Source organism: Pundamilia nyererei, unplaced genomic scaffold (genome assembly GCF_000239375.1).
Source record: "Pundamilia nyererei isolate P.nyererei 1_Seehausen unplaced genomic scaffold, PunNye1.0 scaffold00302, whole genome shotgun sequence".
Taxonomy (NCBI): domain Eukaryota; kingdom Metazoa; phylum Chordata; class Actinopteri; order Cichliformes; family Cichlidae; genus Pundamilia; species Pundamilia nyererei.
The window spans coordinates 141989-147182 of NW_005187703.1; positions in this window are offsets into that span (position 1 = coordinate 141989).

Here is a 5194-nt window from a genome sequence, read left to right on the forward strand (position 1 = left end):
TCTAGTGAACTCCATGGCCAACAGAGGCAGAGTTGGAAAATAATGGCTGACGCACAAAATTGACACTCTGGGCACAAGTTAGGCGTGGACTCACTTTTGTTGCCAGCAGTTTAGACATTAATGACTGTATGCTGAGTTATTTTGAGGTCACAGCAAATTTACACTGTTATACAAGCTGTACACTGACTACTTTGCATTGTATTAAAGTGTCATATCTTCAGTGTTGTCTCATAAAAAGATAAAATATTTACAAAAATGTGAGGTAGTGTATATACGTTAGGATATCATATATGGACAATCTAAATATCACATTATAGTTTGCATCAATATATCCAATATGTCACATTTAACCTCTGATCTCACTTTTACATTTCACATGTGCCATTTTTCAAATTGGCACAAGGTAACTAAATGAATATATACAAAATACAATAGTATCACCTTAAAATTACATACTGCCCATATAGTGAGCTGCACTGCTGGAGATTTGCACTCCTAGTACTTGTCATTACTGTACTTTTTACTGTATTATGATAATACAGATAATATATTTTTTGTAATAATAACACTCAGTTTATCATTCTTGAACATTTGCTCTTTTGTGTTGCAGAAAAAAAACACGCTGACAGAAAAAGAGAGCACTAATAAATCACAGGAAGAAAGCCTGAGCGTTGGAAGGAAGATTGGAGGTTTTCATCACAAAAGGAATCAACCTTTTCCAGCACGGGAAAAAATCCCATTTGGAAATCAAGAACTATTGAAATTGGTTGGTTATCTAAACAATGTTTATTGTTGTTGTAAATGAAATAAATCTAACTTTATTATAATGTTTTACTGTTGGGGCAACATGGAGGATATCTGATGTTTTCAGGCATTGTTACTTGGGTAACTTTTTGAAGCTCTTAGATAGGTCAAAGTGCTTTACAATGACAGTTGAGACATGTGAGACAACCTCAGCTGAGAATCCTTACCAAATGGTTTCATCTGCAAAGATCTAGAAACAAGTCAGAAAACTTTAATCGGTTGAACTTTATCACATGAGTGCAAAAATGTGATGCAATGTGTGACAGCTCATTGCTTTAGATTTCTCTCCCCATGTGTATTGCATAAGAAAAATATATGTTCCATTCGCCTCTTCAAAATAAAAAAACAACATGCTGCTAGGGTAAGGGTTAGGTTCTATGCTTGTATAGTGACTATGCACTTATTTCGGACATCCAAATTAAAATCATATCACAGATGAAGTGTTGGTCAAAAATTCATATGCAGTGGAGATAAAGTCCGGTTATTGAAAGTATGCGAGTTTACGTCTTAAATCTAACTTAACCCTAACCATACCATACATGGTTCACTGGTGAAACTGCAGGTGGTTCAAATTTATACTTAACTCTGACCCAGAATACTGATTCAACAGCATCACTCATCATGAAAAATTTGAGGTCTTGTGAATACCAAACATTTAATAGAAAACATTTTCCTCCTGTTGGCGGTATTGCTGCTACCCGTGTATCCTAGCCCTAAGCTGCTGTCCAGTAGATGTCTCCTGCGTGTATTTGAACAGTGCACATGTCTAAGGGTGTCCATGTGTGGTTGTTGCATGGTAATATATTGTGTACTCATTGAAACAGTCCTCACCTTTACAAACAGTGATTTGAAAAACAAACAACACACACACACACATCTGGGTTTAACAAACAATTTTGACCACGCCAACAATTTGCAAAACTTGTGAAGGACAAAACCAACCATGGTCCCAACTTTACTTTCAGTAAGAAGATACTCTTGTCAGGTATCTACAGGAAGTTAATTGCAAATTCCCTCCGCTTCAGTGTCAGACAACAAAGCTCACTTTTACAAATTACCTTTGTAGCAAGGGGCGTGTCCAATATTTCAGTGTTTTCAATATGAAACTTGTCTAACTGTATGTCTTTGGAAATGGCGACAGGTGGTGGTGGTGTTGCAGAGTGTGATCATACAGTCGTAGGTAGAATTTTACATTTCTTCATCATTTTTGGCTTGATTTCTTTGAACTGTTTTTTTTTTCAAGTTTGGAATGAATTGTAAATTTTTCTTTCCAAGCTCCTTAGACAATAAATTGTAAAGCATAAATCTTTAATGACTTTAAAGAAGAAGAATTGGGTGAGCAGGTTTGAATTTATTTTTTTATTTTCTCTAATCCACAACAGGGTTAAAGGTACACAAGCAGGGCAAAAATATACATACATTCACTTAAATCTTTTAATAATTTGGTAGTTTCTTGTTGCCCATATAAAACGATTTTTTTGACATTGAACTGACCAGTACTCAGAAAAATGGGAGCTCAGTAACTACCTTAGAAAGAGAATTGTAGATTTACATAAAACATGTACATGTAACTGGAAAGGTTTCTGACGTGTCATCACTTTGCCATGGTCTGGAAAATTACCCAAAGTTTCACCCTTGGATCACACAAAATTGTTCAGACGTTCAAAAATAACTCAGGAACCACCAAAGCTGAAGCCTGCCATGAACAGGGAACTATTGGCTTTACATTGCTATGGACAGAGAATGCTGACCAAGACCCCTGCTCCAAAATCAGCACCTTCAAGCTCAACTGAAATTTGAAGCAGCCTACATGGACAGACCGAATGCATATGATCATAAAAGTTATGATCAGATGAGATGCAGATTGAGCTTTTTGGCTGCAATCATAAGTGGTAGAGTTCTGTTCAAAAATTTGCATAAACTAATTATAGGAATGAAGGTCATGGTAATTTGAGGTTTTTAATTACATCTTTGAACTACCCTTTTTCTAAAGTGGAATGATTGTTCAGCATGAATCTTTAATGAATTCAAAAAGCAAAAAAAGTTTGACTTTATTTTTGATTCGTCTTTAATCCATCAACAGTTAGGTCCAGTTTGGACAGAGATGAATTTTACATGAAACAACTCAACAATGAAACACAACAGCAGGTGAACTGCAGACTTTCAGCTTTAATTTAGTGGGTTGAACAAAAACATTGTGTAAAAATGTCAGGAACTAAAACATTTTTAACACAATCCCTTCATTTCAGGGGCTCAAAAGTAATTGGACAAACTAAATAACTGAAAATAAACTCTTCATTTCTGACACTTGGATGAAACCCCTGTTTTGGCAATGACAGCCTGAAGTCTATAGACTTTGATATGAATACTCCTACCTCCTGGAAAGTGTTGGTTGGCTGTTTTGAAGGAGTTTCTCGTCACTGTGGAAACCATTCTGCAATCATCCACCACTTTCTTTCTTTCTTTCTCAGGATGTGCCAAACTCTAGATTTTGCCACTCCTAATATTGCAGGACTTTCTCGGATAGTTTTTTTTTCTGCTTTCACAGCTTAAGGACGGCATGTTTCACCTGCATAGAGAGCTACTTTGACCGCATGTTTTCTGTCCACAGCAAAATCTTCTCAATTCTCTCTTACAACACCTCAAATCAACTATCTGCTTAAATGATAATGACATAATGAAGGGACTGCCCACACCTGTCTATGATATGGCCTTTTAGTAAATTCTCGAATTACTTTTGTCAATTTAAAAAGTGGTTGACACATGTAAAAGAGCTGAACCTCCAAAAACCTTCATCCCATTGGAATGTGGATATGAAAACTGAGAGTTTACGTTCTGTCCATAAATAAATATAATTGGAATATGTTTCAGTCAACAGGTTAAAAAAAAAACCCGAAACTTGTGTCAGTGTCCAAATATATATATGGGCATACTTTTGACCCTATGTTGTGATTCTGTGTTTATTAACTCTCCTGCAGCCATTCTCACACACACACACACACACACACACACACACACACACACACACACACACACACAGAAGGTGAATCATTCCAACACGCACAAAATCCAGAATTTTCCTCACTCAAACTGCATTTCCCATTCATCATATTAATTAGGCTTACGCTTTGATTACATTTTTTGATCAAGAATTTAATTATTAGATTTACTATTAGCAAACCCATACAATTAAACTCTGTTTTAGCACTCCTTATCACTTTTAACATAAAAAGCTAGATGTAAAGACCTTTAACCCTCTCTCAGATGTAATGAGACATAAGCCAGGGGACAATCTTTTTTCTCTAATTCCACCTCTCTCAACAGGCTCAAATATATAAACAGACTCCCACTTTAACTGTTTTAATAAGTGATACTGGAGTTTGTACAATGTCTTTTAACTCTGCAAGACCAGGGCCTATAAACTTCTCATTATTGATGAGTTACTGGTAATTTTTCTTTGTCAGCAAAAAAGAAAAACTTTTTAAATGCACTTACGGGTTTGACAGTACTCAGAACAATGTGAAAGTCCAAGAGCTCCATGAGGATCTAAGTAGAGAAACTTGAAGCCATTTCTAAACGACAGAATATTTCAAGATCATGAGTTAAAACAAGTGCTGTAAGCGTTAATCTCGATAAAATGACGTTAATGCCATAACCACATTAACGCGTCAAATCTCCGTTACTGAGCTACCGCGGATCACCCCATGCGTAGGGCTGCACGGCGCTGACGCATTAACAAGCTAACCGTGCTAATGCCTTGACGCCATGAAGCCCCACGCACGTCATTTTAACGAGATTAACGCTGAGAACACTAGTTAAAACACTAAAATTAACTAGTCAAATGTGTTACCACTTTGCCAGCATATCGAAGATGTCTGAAATTGTCACACTCAGATAACAGACATATTTAGAGTCATCAGGTTTTTCTTTGCTTCATATAGTTGATGTCTTCAGTTTGTATCTACAATGTAGAAAGTAGTAAAAATAAAGAAAAACTTTGAATGAGAAGGTGTGTCCAAACGCTTGACTAGTAGTGTGTTTTTTTTATCCTGTTTGCATCAGAGATAATACAAAATTTGTATTATCCCTTGTGCACCCAATACTGTTTTTTTTAAGTCATTAAAGAAATATGGTGTACAATCATTCCACCCTGGAAAAGAAACAGTTCCAAGAAAACAGTTAAAGCCTGAAATTAGCCTGACATTCATGTTCATATCAGTGTATATAAACGCGGGACCACAACTGCATGTCTGGAGGAGTGGTAATGGTTTCAAACCCAAGAACACTGTACAAATCTTTAGCATGGTGGTGGTAGCATCATGCTCTGGGGTCATTTTGCTGCCAGTGGTAGTGGTAAATGGAAGACTGTAATGCTGGGCTCACACTGTGC